Raw genomic sequence first — 18,146 nt, forward strand, 5'->3', positions numbered from 1 at the left:
TCTGGTCGGCAAGGTGCACGTTGTTGTTGTGTGGGAAGCATCCATTACGTTTCCGTTTCCTTGGGACTGGCAGATCAGCTTCGTCTCCGTGATGGCCGAAGTTAATGTAAGTAAGAACACTTGCATGATAGCAAGCGCGAACACCTGCATGGCAAAGGCAAGCGTGTTACTGCTCTGCACTGTGGTACACCTGCTAAGCCCACAAACTGCCGCAGTTGGTCGCAGCTCTCATATAGCTGAATGGCTGACTGATGTTTCAGGCGATGCGGCCGCCCACGGTGAAGTGAGGACCCAGTCTTGTAATGTCAGCACCATCTGGTCGGGTAAGGTGCAGGTTGCTGCTGTGTGGGAAGCATCCATTACTTTTCTGTTTCTTTGGGACTGGCAGATCAACTTCGTCTCCGTGATGGCCGAAGTTAATGTAAGCAAGAGCACTTGCAAGATAGCAAGCGCGAACAACTGCGTAGCAAATGCAAGCAGGTCACTGCTCTGCACTGTGGTACAGCTGCCAAGCCCACAAAGTGCCGCAGTTGGTTGCAGCTCTTTTGCAGCTGACGGGCTGACTGATGTTTCGAGCGATGCGGCCGCCCAAGGTGAAGTGAGGAGCCAGTGTTGTAAGGACAGCACCATCTGGTTCTGTAAGGTGCACGTTGTTGCTGTGTGGGAAGCATCCATTACGTTTCCGTTTCCTTGGGACTGGTATATCGACGTGGTCTCCGTGATGGCCGAAGTTAATGCAGGCCAGAGCACTTGCGAGATGGCAATCGCGAACACCTGCATGGCAAAGGCAAGCGGGTTACTGCTCTGCACTGTGGTACAGCTGCCAAGCCCACAAAGTGCCGCAGTTGGTCGAAGCTCTTTTGTAGCTGAAGGGATGACTGAAGATTCGGGCGAAGCGGCCGCCGATGGTGAAGTGAGGACCCAGTGTTGTAAGGTCAGCACCATCTGGTCGAGTAAGGTGCAGGTTGTTGCTGTGTGTGAAGTATCCATTACCTTTCTGTTTCCTTGGGACTGCCATATCGACGTCGTCTCCGTGATGGCAAAAGTTCATGTAGGCAAGAGCACTTGCGAGATAGGAAGCTCACAGATCTGCATGGCAAAGGCAAGCGTGTTACTCCTCTGCACTGTGGTACAGCTGCCACGCCCACAAAGTGCCGCAGTTGGTCGCAGCTCTTTTGCAGCAGAAGGGCTGACTGATATTTCAGGCGATGCGGCCGCTCCCCGGTGAAGTGAGGACCCAGTGTTGTAAGGTCAGCACCACCTGGTTCTGTAAGGTGGAGGTTGTTGGAGTGTGAAAACCATATTTTACGTTTCCGTTTCCTTAGTACTGGCATATCGACGTCGTCTCCGTGATGGCCGAAGTTACTGCAGGCAAGAGCACTTGCGAGATGGCAAGCGCGAACACCTGCATGGGAAAGGCAAGCGGGTTACTGCTCTGCACTGTGGCACAGCTGCCAAGCCCACAAAATGCCGCAGCTGTCGGCAGCTCTTTTGTAACTGAAGGGCTGACTGATCTTTCAGGCGATGCGGCCGCCCCCCGGTGAAGTGAGGACCCAGTGTTGTAAGGTCAGCACCATCTGGTTCTGTAGGTGCAAGTTGTTGCTGTGTGGGAAGCATCCATTACGTTTCCATTTCTTTGGGAATGGCATATCGACGTCGTCTCCACGATGGCCGAAGTTAATGTAGGCAAGAGCACTTGCGAGATAGCAAGCGTGAACACCTGCATGGCAAAGGCAAGCGGGTTACCGCTCTGCACTGTGGTATAGCTGCCAAGTCCACAAAGTGCCGCAGTTGGCCGCAGCTCTTTTGTAGCTGAAGGGCTGACTGATGTTACGGGCGATGCGGCCGCCCACGTTGAATTGAGGAGGACCCAGTGTTGTAAGGTCAGCACCATCTGGTCGGGACAGGTGCAGGTTGTTGCTGTGTGAAAAGCATCCATTACCTTTCTGTTTCCTTGGGACTGGCATATCGACGTCGTCTCCACGATGGCCGAAGTTAATGTAGGCAAGATCACTTGCGAGAGAGCAAGCGTGAACACCTGCATGGCAAAGGCAAGCGGGTTACCGCTCTGCACTGTGGTATAGCTGCCAAGCCCAGAAAGTACCGTAGTTGGTCGCAGCTCTTTTGTAGCTGAAGGGCTGACTGATGTTTGGGGCGATACGGCCGCCCACGGTGAAGTGAGGACCCAGTGTTGTAAGGTCAGCACCATCTGGTTCTGTAAGGTGTAGGTTGTTGCTGTGTGGGAAGCATCCATTACGTTTCCGTTTCCTTCGGACTGCCTTATCGATGTCGTCTCCGTGATGGCCGAAGTTAATGCAGGCAAGAGCACTTGCGAGATGGCAAGCGCAAACACCTGCATGGCAAAGGCAAGCAAGTCGCTGCTCTGCACTGTCGCACAGCTGCCAAGCCCACATAGTGCCGCAGTTGGTCTCAGCTCTTTTGTAGCTGAAGGGCTGACTGATGTTTCGGGCGATGTGGCCGCCCACGGTGAAGTGAGGCCCCAGTGTTGTAATGTCAGCACCATCTGGTCGGTAAGGTGCAGGTTGTTGCTGTGTGAGAAGCATCCATTACCTTTCTGTTTCCTTGGGACTGGCATATCGACGTCGTCTCCGTGATGGCCGAAGTTAATATAGGCAAGAGCACTTGCGAGAGAGCAAGCGTGAACCCCTGCATGGCAAAGGCAAGCGGGTTACTGCTCTGCACTGTGGCGCAGCTGCCAAGCCCACAAAACGCCGCAGTTGGTTGAAGCTCTTTTGTAGCTGAAGGGCTGACTAATGTTTCGGGCGATGCGGCCGCCTACGCTGAAGTCAGGACCCAGTGTTGCAAGGTCAGCAGCGCAAACACCTGCACGGCAAAGGCAAGCGGGTTACTGCTCTGTATGTGCTACAGCTGCCAAGCCCACAAAGTGCCGCAGTTGGTCGCAGCTCTTTTGTAGCTGAAGGGCTGACTGATCTTTCAGGCGATGCGGCCGCCCACGGTGAAGTGAGGACCCAGTGTTGTAAGGTCAGCACATTCTGGTCGGATAAGGTGCAGGTTGTTGCTTTGTGGGAAGCACCCATTACGTTTCCGTTTGGGACTGGCATATGGTCGTCGTCTCCCTGATGGCCGAAGTTAATGCAGGCAAGAGCACTTGCGATATGGCAAGCGCGAACACCTCCATGGTAAAGGCAAGCGGGATACCGCTCTGCACTGGGGTACACCTGCCAAGCACACAAATTGCCGCAGTTGGTCGCAGCTCTTTTGTAGCTGAAGGGCTGACTGATGTTTCAGGCATAGCGGCCACCCACGGTGAAGTGAGGACCCAGTCTTGTAATGTCAGCACCATCTGGTCGGGTAAGGTGCAGGTTGTTGCTGTGTGGGAAGCATCCATTACTTTTCTGTTTCTTTGGGACTGGCACATCAACTTTGCCTCCGTTATGGCCGAAGTTAATGTAAGCAAGAGCACTTGCAAGATAGCAAGCGCGAAACCTGCATCGCAAATGCAAGCAGGTCACTGCTCTGCACTGTGGTACAGCTGCCAAGCCCACTAAGTGCCGCAGTTGGTCGCAGCTCTTTTGCAGCTGACGGGCTGACTGATGTTTCGAGCGATGCGGCCGCCCAAGGTGAAGTGAGGACCCAGTGTTGTAAGGTCAGCAGCACCTGGTTCTGTAAGGTGGAGGTTGTTGGAGTGTGGAAACCATATTTTACGTTTCCGTTTCCTTAGGTCTGGCATATCGACGTCGTCTCCGTGATGGCCGAAGTTAGTGCAGGCAAGAGCACTTGCGAGATGGTAAGCGCAAACACCTGCATGGCAAAGGCAAGCAAGACACTGCTCTGCACTGTGGCACAGCTGCCAAGCCCACAAAGTGCCGCAGTTGGTCGCAGCTCTTTTGTAGCTGAAGGGCTGACTGATGTTTCGTGCGATGCGGCCGCCCACGGTGAATTGAGGAGGACCCAGTGTTGTAAGGTCAGCACCATCTGGTCGGGTCAGGTGCAGGTTGTTGCTGTGTGAAAAGCATCCATTACCTTTCTGTTTCCTTGGGACTGGCATATCGACGTAGTCTCCGTGATGGCCGAAGTTAACATAGGCAAGAGCACTTGCGAGATAGCTAGCGCGAACACCTGCATGGTAAAGGCAAGCGGGTTACAGCTCTGCACTGTGCCGGCGTTAGTCGCAGCTCTTTTGTAGCCGAAGGGCTGGCTGATATTTCGGGCAATGCAGCCGCCTACGGTGAACTGAGGACCCAGTGTTGTAAGGTGAGCGACATCTGGTCAGGTAAGTTGCGAGTTCTTGCCGTGTGCGTATGTTACATTCCGTTTCCTTGGGAATGGCATATCAACATCGTGTCCGTGATGGCCAAACATAATGTAGGCAAGATCACTTCCGAGATAGGGAGCTCACAGATCTGCATGGCAAAGGGAAGCGGGTTACTGCTCTGCACTGTGGTACAGCTGCCAAGCCCCCAAAGTGCCGCAGTTGGTCGCAGCTCTTTTGCAGCAGAAGGGGTGACTGATATTCCCGGCGATTCAGCCTCCCACGGTGAAGTGAGGACCCAGTGTTGTAAGGTCAGCACCATCTCGTCGGGAAAGGTGCAGGTTGTTGCTGTGTGGGAAGCACCCATTACATTTACGTTTCCTTGGGACTGGCATATTGACGTTGTCTCAGTGAGGGCGGAAGTTAACATAGGGAAGAGCACTTGCGAGATAGCAAGCGCGAACACCTGAATGGCAAAGGCAAGCGGGTTACTGCTCTGCACTGTGGTACAGCTGCCAAGCCCACAAAGTGCCGCAGTTGGTCGCAGCTCTTTTCTAGCTTAAGGGCTGACTGATGTTTCGGGCGATGCGGCCGCGCACGGTGATCTGAGGACCCAGTGTTGTAAGGTCAGCACCATCTGGTTCTGTAAGGTGCACGTTGTTGTTGTGTGGGAAGCATCCATTACGTTTCCGTTTCCTTGGGATTGGCAGATCAACTTCGTCTCCGTGATGGCCGAAGTTAATGTAAACAAGAGCACTTGCAAGATATCAAGCGCGAACACCTGCATGGCAAAGGCAAGCAGGTCACTGCTCTGCACTGTGGTACAGCTGCAAAGCTCACAAAGTGCCGCAGTTCGTCGAAGCTCTTTTGTAGCTGAAGGGCTGAGTGATGTTTCTGGCGCTGCGGCCGCCCACGGTGAAGTGAGGACCTAGTGTCGTAAGGTCAGCACCATCTGGTCAGGTAAGGTGCAGGTTGTTGCTGTGTAGGAAGCATCTATTACGTTTCCGTTTCCTTGGGAATGGAATATCGACGTCGTCTCCACGATGGCCGAAGCTAATGTAGGCAAGAGCACTTGCGAGAGAGCAAGCGTGAACCCCTGCATGGCAAAGGCAAGCGGGTTACCGCTCTGCACTGTGGTATAGCTGCCAAGCCCACAAAGTGCCACAGTTGGTCGCAGCTCTTTTGTAGCTGAAGGGCTGACTGATGTTTCGGGCGATGCGGCCGCCCACGGTGAAGTGAGGACCCAGTGTTGTAATGTCAGCACCATCTGGTCGGGGAAGGTGCAGGTTGCTGTGTGAGAAGCATCCATTACCTATCTGTTTCCTTGGGACTGGCATATCGACGTCGTCTCCGTGATGGCCGAATTTAATATGGGCAAGAGCACTTGCGAAATAGCAAGCGCGAAAACCTGCATGGCAAAGGCAAGCGGGTTAGCGCTCTGCACTGTGGTATAGCTGCCAAGCCCACAAAGTGTCGCAGTTCGTCGCAGCTCTTTTGTAGCTGAAGGCCTGACTGATATTTCCAGCGATGCAGCCGCCCACGGTGAAGTGAGGACCCAGTGTTGTAAGGTCAGCACCACCTGGTTCTGTAAGGTGCACGTTGTTGCTGTGTGGGAAGCATCCATTACGTTTCCGTTTCCTTGGGATTGGCATATCGACGTCGTCTCCGTGATGGCCGAAGTTAATATAGGCAAGAGCACTTGCGAAATAGCAAGCGCGAAAACCTGCATGGCAAATGCAAGCGGGCTACTGCTCTGCACTGTGGTACAGCTGCCAAGCCCACAAAGTACCGCAGTTCGTCGCAGCTCTTTTGTAGCTGAAGGGCTGACTGATGTTTGGGGCGATACGGCCGCCCACGGTGAAGTGAGGACCCAGTGTTGTAAGGTCAGCACCATCTGGTTCTGTAAGGTGTAGGTTGTTGCTGTGTGGGAAGCATCCATTACGTTTCCGTTTCCTTCGGACTGCCTTATCGATGTCGTCTCCGTGATGGCCGAAGTTAATGCAGGCAAGAGCACTTGCGAGATGGCAAGCGCAAACACCTGCATGGCAAAGGCAAGCAAGTCGCTGCTCTGCACTGTCGCACAGCTGCCAAGCCCACATAGTGCCGCAGTTGGTCTCAGCTCTTTTGTAGCTGAAGGGCTGACTGATGTTTCGGGCGATGTGGCCGCCCACGGTGAAGTGAGGACCCAGTGTTGTAATGTCAGCACCATCTGGTCGGTAAGGTGCAGGTTGTTGCTGTGTGAGAAGCATCCATTACCTTTCTGTTTCCTTGGGACTGGCATATCGACGTCGTCTCCGTGATGGCCGAAGTTAATATAGGCAAGAGCACTTGCGAGAGAGCAAGCGTGAACCCCTGCATGGCAAAGGCAAGCGGGTTACTGCTCTGCACTGTGGCGCAGCTGCCAAGCCCACAAAACGCCGCAGTTGGTTGAAGCTCTTTTGTAGCTGAAGGGCTGACTAATGTTTCGGGCGATGCGGCCGCCTACGCTGAAGTCAGGACCCAGTGTTGCAAGGTCAGCAGCGCAAACACCTGCACGGCAAAGGCAAGCGGGTTACTGCTCTGTATGTGCTACAGCTGCCAAGCCCACAAAGTGCCGCAGTTGGTCGCAGCTCTTTTGTAGCTGAAGGGCTGACTGATCTTTCAGGCGATGCGGCCGCCCACGGTGAAGTGAGGACCCAGTGTTGTAAGGTCAGCACATTCTGGTCGGATAAGGTGCAGGTTGTTGCTTTGTGGGAAGCACCCATTACGTTTCCGTTTGGGACTGGCATATGGTCGTCGTCTCCCTGATGGCCGAAGTTAATGCAGGCAAGAGCACTTGCGATATGGCAAGCGCGAACACCTCCATGGTAAAGGCAAGCGGGATACCGCTCTGCACTGGGGTACACCTGCCAAGCACACAAATTGCCGCAGTTGGTCGCAGCTCTTTTGTAGCTGAAGGGCTGACTGATGTTTCAGGCATAGCGGCCACCCACGGTGAAGTGAGGACCCAGTCTTGTAATGTCAGCACCATCTGGTCGGGTAAGGTGCAGGTTGTTGCTGTGTGGGAAGCATCCATTACTTTTCTGTTTCTTTGGGACTGGCACATCAACTTTGCCTCCGTTATGGCCGAAGTTAATGTAAGCAAGAGCACTTGCAAGATAGCAAGCGCGAAACCTGCATCGCAAATGCAAGCAGGTCACTGCTCTGCACTGTGGTACAGCTGCCAAGCCCACTAAGTGCCGCAGTTGGTCGCAGCTCTTTTGCAGCTGACGGGCTGACTGATGTTTCGAGCGATGCGGCCGCCCAAGGTGAAGTGAGGACCCAGTGTTGTAAGGTCAGCAGCACCTGGTTCTGTAAGGTGGAGGTTGTTGGAGTGTGGAAACCATATTTTACGTTTCCGTTTCCTTAGGTCTGGCATATCGACGTCGTCTCCGTGATGGCCGAAGTTAGTGCAGGCAAGAGCACTTGCGAGATGGTAAGCGCAAACACCTGCATGGCAAAGGCAAGCAAGACACTGCTCTGCACTGTGGCACAGCTGCCAAGCCCACAAAGTGCCGCAGTTGGTCGCAGCTCTTTTGTAGCTGAAGGGCTGACTGATGTTTCGTGCGATGCGGCCGCCCACGGTGAATTGAGGAGGACCCAGTGTTGTAAGGTCAGCACCATCTGGTCGGGTCAGGTGCAGGTTGTTGCTGTGTGAAAAGCATCCATTACCTTTCTGTTTCCTTGGGACTGGCATATCGACGTAGTCTCCGTGATGGCCGAAGTTAACATAGGCAAGAGCACTTGCGAGATAGCTAGCGCGAACACCTGCATGGTAAAGGCAAGCGGGTTACAGCTCTGCACTGTGCCGGCGTTAGTCGCAGCTCTTTTGTAGCCGAAGGGCTGGCTGATATTTCGGGCAATGCAGCCGCCTACGGTGAACTGAGGACCCAGTGTTGTAAGGTGAGCGACATCTGGTCAGGTAAGTTGCGAGTTCTTGCCGTGTGCGTATGTTACATTCCGTTTCCTTGGGAATGGCATATCAACATCGTGTCCGTGATGGCCAAACATAATGTAGGCAAGATCACTTCCGAGATAGGGAGCTCACAGATCTGCATGGCAAAGGGAAGCGGGTTACTGCTCTGCACTGTGGTACAGCTGCCAAGCCCCCAAAGTGCCGCAGTTGGTCGCAGCTCTTTTGCAGCAGAAGGGGTGACTGATATTCCCGGCGATTCAGCCTCCCACGGTGAAGTGAGGACCCAGTGTTGTAAGGTCAGCACCATCTGGTCGGGAAAGGTGCAGGTTGTTGCTGTGTGGGAAGCACCCATTACATTTACGTTTCCTTGGGACTGGCATATTGACGTTGTCTCAGTGAGGGCGGAAGTTAACATAGGGAAGAGCACTTGCGAGATAGCAAGCGCGAACACCTGAATGGCAAAGGCAAGCGGGTTACTGCTCTGCACTGTGGTACAGCTGCCAAGCCCACAAAGTGCCGCAGTTGGTCGCAGCTCTTTTCTAGCTTAAGGGCTGACTGATGTTTCGGGCGATGCGGCCGCGCACGGTGATCTGAGGACCCAGTGTTGTAAGGTCAGCACCATCTGGTTCTGTAAGGTGCACGTTGTTGTTGTGTGGGAAGCATCCATTACGTTTCCGTTTCCTTGGGATTGGCAGATCAACTTCGTCTCCGTGATGGCCGAAGTTAATGTAAACAAGAGCACTTGCAAGATATCAAGCGCGAACACCTGCATGGCAAAGGCAAGCAGGTCACTGCTCTGCACTGTGGTACAGCTGCAAAGCTCACAAAGTGCCGCAGTTCGTCGAAGCTCTTTTGTAGCTGAAGGGCTGAGTGATGTTTCTGGCGATGCGGCCGCCCACGGTGAAGTGAGGACCTAGTGTCGTAAGGTCAGCACCATCTGGTCAGGTAAGGTGCAGGTTGTTGCTGTGTAGGAAGCATCTATTACGTTTCCGTTTCCTTGGGAATGGAATATCGACGTCGTCTCCACGATGGCCGAAGCTAATGTAGGCAAGAGCACTTGCGAGAGAGCAAGCGTGAACCCCTGCATGGCAAAGGCAAGCGGGTTACCGCTCTGCACTGTGGTATAGCTGCCAAGCCCACAAAGTGCCACAGTTGGTCGCAGCTCTTTTGTAGCTGAAGGGCTGACTGATGTTTCGGGCGATGCGGCCGCCCACGGTGAAGTGAGGACCCAGTGTTGTAATGTCAGCACCATCTGGTCGGGGAAGGTGCAGGTTGCTGTGTGAGAAGCATCCATTACCTATCTGTTTCCTTGGGACTGGCATATCGACGTCGTCTCCGTGATGGCCGAATTTAATATGGGCAAGAGCACTTGCGAAATAGCAAGCGCGAAAACCTGCATGGCAAAGGCAAGCGGGTTAGCGCTCTGCACTGTGGTATAGCTGCCAAGCCCACAAAGTGTCGCAGTTCGTCGCAGCTCTTTTGTAGCTGAAGGCCTGACTGATATTTCCAGCGATGCAGCCGCCCACGGTGAAGTGAGGGCCCAGTGTTGTAAGGTCAGCACCACCTGGTTCTGTAAGGTGCACGTTGTTGCTGTGTGGGAAGCATCCATTACGTTTCCGTTTCCTTGGGATTGGCATATCGACGTCGTCTCCGTGATGGCCGAAGTTAATATAGGCAAGAGCACTTGCGAAATAGCAAGCGCGAAAACCTGCATGGCAAATGCAAGCGGGCTACTGCTCTGCACTGTGGTACAGCTGCCAAGCCCACAAAGTACCGCAGTTCGTCGCAGCTCGTTTGTAGCTGACGGGCTGACTGATGTTTCGGGCGACGCGGCCGCCCACGGTGAAGTGAGGACCCAGTGTTGTAAGTTCAGCACCATATGGTTCTGTAAGGTGCAGGTTGTTGCTGTGTGGGAAGCATCCATTACGTTTCCGTTTCCTTCGGACTGGCATATCGGCGTCGTCTCCGTGATGGCCGAAGTAAATGCAGGCAAGAGAACTTGCAAGATGGCAAGCGCAAACACCTGCATGGCAAAGGCAAGCAAGTCACTGCTCTGCACTGTGGCACAGCTGCCAAGCCCACAAAGTGCCGCAGTTGGTCTCAGCTCTTTTGTAGCTGGAGGGCTGACTGATGTTTCGGGCGATGTGGCCGCCCACGGTGAAGTGAGGACCCAGTGTTGTAAGGCCAGCACCATCTGGTCGGGTAAGGTGCACGTTGTTGCTGTGTGGGAAGCATCCATTACGTTTCCATTTCTTTGGGAATGGCATATCGACGTCGTCTCCACGATGGCCGAAGTTAATGTAGGCAAGAGCACTTGCGAGATAGCAAGCGTGAACACCTGCATGGCAAAGGCAAGCGGGTTACCGCTCTGCACTGTGGTATAGCTGCCAAGCCCACAAAGTGCCGCAGTAGGTCGCAGCTCTTTTGCAGCTGAAGGGCTGACTGATGTTTCGGGCGATGCGGCCGCCCACGGTGAAGTGAGGACCCAGTGTTGTAAGGTCAGCACTATCTAGTTCTGTAAGGTGCACGTTGTTGCTCTGTGGGAAGCATCCATTACGTTTCCATTTCTTCGGGAATGGCATATCGACGTCGTCTCCACGATGGCCGAAGTTAATGTAGGCAAGAGCACTTGCGAGATAGCAAGCGTGAACACCTGCATGGCAAAGGCAAGCGGGTTACCGCTCTGCACTGTGGTATAGCTGCCAAGTCCCCAAAGTGCCGCAGTTGGCCGCAGCTCTTTTGTAGCTGACGGGCTGACTGATGTTTCGGGCGATGTGGCCGCCCACGGTGAAGTGAGGACCGAGTGTTGTAAGGTCAGCACCATCTGGTTCTGTAAGGTGCAGGTTGTTGCTGTGTGGGAAGCATCCATTACGTTTCTGTTTCCTTGGGACTGGCATATCGACGTCGTCTCCGTGATGGCCGAAGTTAATGCAGGCAAGAGCACTTGCGAGATGGCAAGCGCGAACACCTGCATGGCAAAGGCAATCGGGTTACTGCTCTGCACTGTGGTACAGCTGACAAGCCCACAGAGTGCCGCAGTTGGTCGCAGCTCTTTTGTAGCTGAAGGGCTGAGTGATGTTTCTGGTGATGCGGCCGCCCACGGTGAAGTGAGGACCCAGTGTTGTAAGGTCAGCACCATCTGTTCGGGTAAGGTGCAGGTTGTTGCTGTGTAGGAAGCATCCATTACGTTTCCGTTTCCTTGGGAATGGCATATCGACGTCGTCTCCACGATGGCCGAAGTTAATGTAGGCAAGATCACTTGCGAGAGAGCAAGCGTGAACACCTGCATGGCAAAGGCAAGCGGGTTACCGCTCTGCACTGTGGTATAGCTGCCAAGCCCACAAAGTACCGTAGTTGGTCGCAGCTCTTTTGTAGCTGAAGGGCTGACTGATGTTTGGGGCGATACGGCCGCCCACGGTGAAGTGAGGACCCAGTGTTGTAACGTCTGCACCATCTGGTCGGGTAAGGTGCAGGTTGTTGCTGTGTGAGAAGCATCCATTACCTTTCTGTTTCCTTGGGACTGGCATATCGACGTCGTCTCCGTGATGGCCGAAGTTATTATAGGCAAGAGCACTTGCGAAATAGCAAGTGCGCAAACCTGCATGGCAAAGGCAAGCGGGTTACCGCTCTGCACTGTGGTATAGCTGCCAAGCCCACAAAGTGCCGCAGTTGGTCGCAGCTCTTTTGTAGCTGAAGGCCTGACTGAAGTTTCCGGCGATGCAGCCGCCCACGGTGAAGTGAGGACCCAGTGTTGTAAGGTCAGCACCATCTGGTTCTGTAAGGTGCACGTTGTTGCTGTGTGGGAAGCATCCATTACGTTTCCGTTTCCTTGGGATTGGCAGACCAAATTCGTCTCCGTGATGGCCGAAGTTAATGTAAGCAAGAGCACTTGCAAGATAGCAAGCGCGAACACCTGCATGGCAAAGACAAGCAGGTCACTTCTCTGCACTGTGGTACAGCTGCCAAGCTCACAAAGTGCCGCATTTGGTCCAAGCTCTTTTGTAGCTGAAGGGCTGACTGATGTTTCGGGCGATGCGGCCGCCCACGGTGAAGTGAGGACCCAGTGTTGTAAGGTCAGCACCATCTGGTCGGTAAGGTGCACGTTGTTGTTGTGTGGGAAGCATCCATTACGTTTCCGTTTCCTTGGGACTGGCAGATCAGCTTCGTCTCCGTGATGGCCGAAGTTAATGTAAGTAAGAACACTTGCATGATAGCAAGCGCGAACACCTGCATGGCAAAGGCAAGCGTGTTACTGCTCTGCACTGTGGTACACCTGCTAAGCCCACAAACTGCCGCAGTTGGTCGCAGCTCTCATATAGCTGAATGGCTGACTGATGTTTCAGGCGATGCGGCCGCCCACGGTGAAGTGAGGACCCAGTCTTGTAATGTCAGCACCATCTGGTCGGGTAAGGTGCAGGTTGCTGCTGTGTGGGAAGCATCCATTACTTTTCTGTTTCTTTGGGACTGGCAGATCAACTTCGTCTCCGTGATGGCCGAAGTTAATGTAAGCAAGAGCACTTGCAAGATAGCAAGCGCGAACAACTGCGTAGCAAATGCAAGCAGGTCACTGCTCTGCACTGTGGTACAGCTGCCAAGCCCACAAAGTGCCGCAGTTGGTTGCAGCTCTTTTGCAGCTGACGGGCTGACTGATGTTTCGAGCGATGCGGCCGCCCAAGATGAAGTGAGGAGCCAGTGTTGTAAGGACAGCACCATCTGGTTCTGTAAGGTGCACGTTGTTGCTGTGTGGGAAGCATCCATTACGTTTCCGTTTCCTTGGGACTGGTATATCGACGTGGTCTCCGTGATGGCCGAAGTTAATGCAGGCCAGAGCACTTGCGAGATGGCAATCGCGAACACCTGCATGGCAAAGGCAAGCGGGTTACTGCTCTGCACTGTGGTACAGCTGCCAAGCCCACAAAGTGCCGCAGTTGGTCGAAGCTCTTTTGTAGCTGAAGGGATGACTGAAGATTCGGGCGAAGCGGCCGCCGATGGTGAAGTGAGGACCCAGTGTTGTAAGGTCAGCACCATCTGGTCGAGTAAGGTGCAGGTTGTTGCTGTGTGTGAAGTATCCATTACCTTTCTGTTTCCTTGGGACTGCCATATCGACGTCGTCTCCGTGATGGCAAAAGTTCATGTAGGCAAGAGCACTTGCGAGATAGGAAGCTCACAGATCTGCATGGCAAAGGCAAGCGTGTTACTCCTCTGCACTGTGGTACAGCTGCCACGCCCACAAAGGGCCGCAGTTGGTCGCAGCTCTTTTGCAGCAGAAGGGCTGACTGATATTTCAGGCGATGCGGCCGCTCCCCGGTGAAGTGAGGACCCAGTGTTGTAAGGTCAGCACCACCTGGTTCTGTAAGGTGGAGGTTGTTGGAGTGTGAAAACCATATTTTACGGTTCCGTTTCCTTAGTACTGGCATATCGACGTCGTCTCCGTGATGGCCGAAGTTACTGCAGGCAAGAGCACTTGCGAGATGGCAAGCGCGAACACCTGCATGGGAAAGGCAAGCGGGTTACTGCTCTGCACTGTGGCACAGCTGCCAAGCCCACAAAATGCCGCAGCTGTCGGCAGCTCTTTTGTAACTGAAGGGCTGACTGATCTTTCAGGCGATGCGGCCGCCCCCCGGTGAAGTGAGGACCCAGTGTTGTAAGGTCAGCACCATCTGGTTCTGTAAGGTGCAAGTTGTTGGAGTGTGGAAACCATGCATTACGTTTCCGTTTCCTTGGGACTGGCATATCGACGTCGTCTCCGTGATGGCCGAAGTTACTGCAGGCAAGAGCACTTGCGAGATAATAAGCGCGAACACCTGCATGGCAAAGGCAAGCGGGTTACTGCTCTGCACTGTGGTACAGCTGCGAAGCCCACAAAGTGGCGCAGTTCGTCGCAGCTCTTTTGTAGCTGACGGGCTGACTGATGTTTCGGGCGACGCGGCCGCCACGGTGACGTGAAGACCCAGTGTTGTAAGTTCAGCACCATCTGGTTCTGTAAGGTGCATGTTGTTGCTGTGTGGGAAGCATCCATTACGTTTCCGTTTCCTTCGGACTGGCATATCGACGTCGTCTCCGTGATGGCCGAAGTAAATGCAGGCAAGAGAACTTGCGAGATGGCAAGCGGGAACACCTGCATGGCAAAAGCAAGCGGGTTACCGCTCTGCACTGTGGTATAGCTGCCAAGCCCACAAAGTGCCGCAGTTGGTCGCAGCTCTTTTGTAGCTGAAGGGCTGACTGATGTTTCGGGCGATGCGGCCGCCCACGTTGAATTGAGGAGGACCCAGTATTGTAAGGTAAGCACCATCTGGTCGGGTCAGGTGCAGGTTGTTGCTGTGTGAAAAGCATCCATTACCTTTCTGTTTCCTTGGGACTGGCATATCGACGTGCTCTCCGTGATGACCGAAGTTAACGTAGGCAAGAGCACTTGCGAGATAGCAAGCGCGAACACCTGCATGGTAAAGGCAAGCGGGTTACAACTCTGCACTGTGCCGCCGTTAGTTGCAGCTCTTTTGTAGCCGAAGGGCTGGCTGATATTTCGGGCAATGCGGCCGCCTACGGTGAACTGAGGACCCAGTGTTGTAAGGTGAGCGACATTTGGTCAGGTAAGTTGCGAGTTCTTGCCGTGCGGGAAGCGTCCATTACATTTCCGTTTCGTTGGGAATGGCATATCAACATCGCGTCCGTGATGGCCAAACATAATGTAGGCAAGAGCACTTCCGAGATAGGAAGCTCACAGATATGCATGGCAAAGGCAAGCGGGTTACTGCTCTGCACTGTGGTACAGCTGCCAAGCCCCCAAAGTGCCGCAGTTGGTCGCAGCTTTTTGCAGCAGAAGGGGTGACTGATATTTCCGGCAATTCAACCTCCCATGGTGAAGTGAGGACCCAGTGTTGTAAGGTCAGCACCATCTGGTCGGGAAAGGTGCAGGTTGTTGCTGTGTGAGAAGCATCCATTACCTTTCTGTTTCCTTGCGACTGGCATATCGACGTCGTCTCCGTGATGGCCGAAGTTAATATAGGCAAGAGCACTTGCGAAATAGCAAGCGCGAACACCTGCATGGCAAAGACAAGCAGGTCACTTCTCTGCACTGTGGTACAGCTGCCAAGCTCACAAAGTGCCGCAGTTGGTCGAAGCTCTTTTGTAGCTGAAGGGCTGAGTGATGTTTCTGGCGATGCCGCCGCGCACGGTGAAGTGAGGACCCAGTGTCGTAAGGTCAGCACCATCTGGTCGGGTAAGGTGCAGGTTGTTGCTGTGTGAGAAGCATCCATTACCTTTCTGTTTCCTTGGGACTGGCATATCGACGTCGTCTCCGTGATGGCCGAATTTAATATAGGCAAGAGCACTTGCGAAATAGCAAGCGCGAAAACCTGCATGGCAAAGGCAAGCGGGTTACCGCTCTGCACTGTGGTATAGCTGCCAAGCCCACAAAGTGCCGCAGTTGGTCGCAGCTCTTTTGTAGCTGAAGGCCTGACTGATGTTTCCGGCGATGCAGCCGCCCACGGTGAAGTGAGGACCCAGTGTTGAAAGGTCAGCACCATCTGGTCGGCAAGGTGCAGGTTGTTGCTGTGTAGGAAGCATCCATTATGTTTCTGTTTCCTTGGGACTGGCATATCGACGTCGTCTCCGTGATGGCCGAAGTTAATGCAGGCAAGAACACTTGCGAGATGGCAAGCGCGAACACCTGCATGGCAAAGGCAAGCGGGTTACTGCTCTGCACTGTGGTACAGCTGCCAAGCCCACAAAGTGCCGCAGGTGGTCGCAGCTCTTTTGTAGCTGAAGGCCTGACTGATATTTCCGGCGATGCAGCCGCCCACGGTGAAGTGAGGACCGAGTGTTGTAAGGTCAGCACCATCTGGTTCTGTAAGGTGCACGTTGTTGCTGTGTGGGAAGCATCCATTACTTTTCCGTTTCCTTGGGACTGGCATATCGACGTCGTCTCTGTGATGGTCGAAATTAATGTAGGCAAGAGCACTTGCGAGATAGCAAGCGCGAACACCTGCATGGCAAAGGCAAGCGGGTTACTTCTCTACACTGTGGTACAGCTGCTACGCCCACAAAGTGCCGCAGTTGATCGCAGCTCTTTTGTAGCTGAACGGCTGACTGATGTTTCGCGCGACGGGGCCGCGCACGGTGAAGTGAGGACCCAGTGTTGGAAGGTCAGCACCATCTGGTCGGGTAAGCTGCACGTTGTTGCTGTGTGGGAAGCATCCATTACGTTTCCGTTTCCTTGGGATTGGCAGATCAACTTCGTCTCCGTGATGGCCGAAGTTAATGTAAACAAGAGCACTTGCAAGATAGCAAGCGCGAACACCTGCATGGCAAAGGCAAGCAGGTCACTGCTCTGCACTGTGGTAAAACTGCCAAGCTCACAAAGTGCCGCAGTTGGTCGAAGCTCTTTTGTAGCTGAAGGGCTGAGTGATGTTTCTGGCGATGCGGCCGCCCACGGTGAAGTGAGGACGCAGTGTTGTAAGGTCAGCACCATCTGGTCGGGTAAGGTGCAGGTTGTTGCTGTGTAGGAAGCATCCATTACGTTTCCGTTTCCTTGGGAATGGCATAACGACGTCGTCTCAACGATGGCCGAAGTTAATGTAGGCAAGAGCACTTGCAAGATAGCAAGCGCGAACACCTGCATGGCAAAGGCAAGCAGGTCACTGCTCTGCACTGTGGTACAGCTGCCAAGCTCAAAAAGTGCCGTAGTTGGTCGAAGCTCTTTTGTAGCTGAAGGACTGAGTGATGTTTCTGGCGATGCGGCCGCCCACGGTGAAGTGAGGACCCAGTGTTGTAAGGTCAGCACCATCTGGTCGGGTAAGGTGCAGCTTGTTGCTGTGTAGGAAGCATCTATTACGTTTCCGTTTCCTTGGGAATGGCATATCGACGTCGTCTCTACGATGGCCGAAGTTAATGTAGCCAGGAGCACTTGCGAGAGAGCAAACGTGAACACCTACATGGCAAAGGCAAGCGGGTTACCGTTCTGCCCTGTGGTATAGCTGCCAAGCTCACAAAGTGCCGCAGTTGGTCGCATCTCTTTTGTAGTTGAAGGGCTGACTTATGTTTCGGGCGATGCGGCCGCCCACGGTGAAGTGAGGACCCAGTGTTGTAAGGTCAGCACCATCAGGTCGGGTAAGGTGCGCTGTGTGGGAAGCATCCATTAATTTTCCGTTTCCTTGGGACTGGCATATCGACGTCGTCTCCGTGATGGCCGAAGTTACTGCAGGCAAGAGCACTTGCGAGATGGCAAGCGCGAACACCTGCATGGGAAAGGCAAGCGGGTTACTGCTCTGCACTGTGGCACAGCTGCCAAGCCCACAAAATGCCGCAGCTGTCGGCAGCTCTTTTGTAACTGAAGGGCTGACTGATCTTTCAGGCGATGCGGCCGCCCCCCGGTGAAGTGAGGACCCAGTGTTGTAAGGTCAGCACCATCTGGTTCTGTAAGGTGCAAGTTGTTGGAGTGTGGAAACCATGCATTACGTTTCCGTTTCCTTGGGACTGGCATATCGACGTCGTCTCCGTGATGGCCGAAGTTACTGCAGGCAAGAGCACTTGCGAGATAATAAGCGCGAACACCTGCATGGCAAAGGCAAGCGGGTTACTGCTCTGCACTGTGGTACAGCTGCGAAGCCCACAAAGTGGCGCAGTTCGTCGCAGCTCTTTTGTAGCTGACGGGCTGACTGATGTTTCGGGCGACGCGGCCGCCACGGTGACGTGAAGACCCAGTGTTGTAAGTTCAGCACCATCTGGTTCTGTAAGGTGCATGTTGTTGCTGTGTGGGAAGCATCCATTACGTTTCCGTTTCCTTCGGACTGGCATATCGACGTCGTCTCCGTGATGGCCGAAGTAAATGCAGGCAAGAGAACTTGCGAGATGGCAAGCGGGAACACCTGCATGGCAAAAGCAAGCGGGTTACCGCTCTGCACTGTGGTATAGCTGCCAAGCCCACAAAGTGCCGCAGTTGGTCGCAGCTCTTTTGTAGCTGAAGGGCTGACTGATGTT

General features: G+C 53.9%; 1 long non-coding RNA gene across 1 annotated transcript in view; it reads left to right on the plus strand.

Moving 5' to 3' along the window:
• The window catches only part of LOC129387061 (uncharacterized), a 145,800-nt gene that overhangs the window by 81,699 nt on the left and 45,955 nt on the right, over positions 1-18,146 (plus strand). The gene's annotated exons all lie outside the window — the stretch shown is intronic.

The sequence above is a fragment of the Dermacentor andersoni genome, chromosome 2 (assembly GCF_023375885.2).
Source record: "Dermacentor andersoni chromosome 2, qqDerAnde1_hic_scaffold, whole genome shotgun sequence".
Lineage (NCBI taxonomy): Eukaryota > Metazoa > Arthropoda > Arachnida > Ixodida > Ixodidae > Dermacentor > Dermacentor andersoni.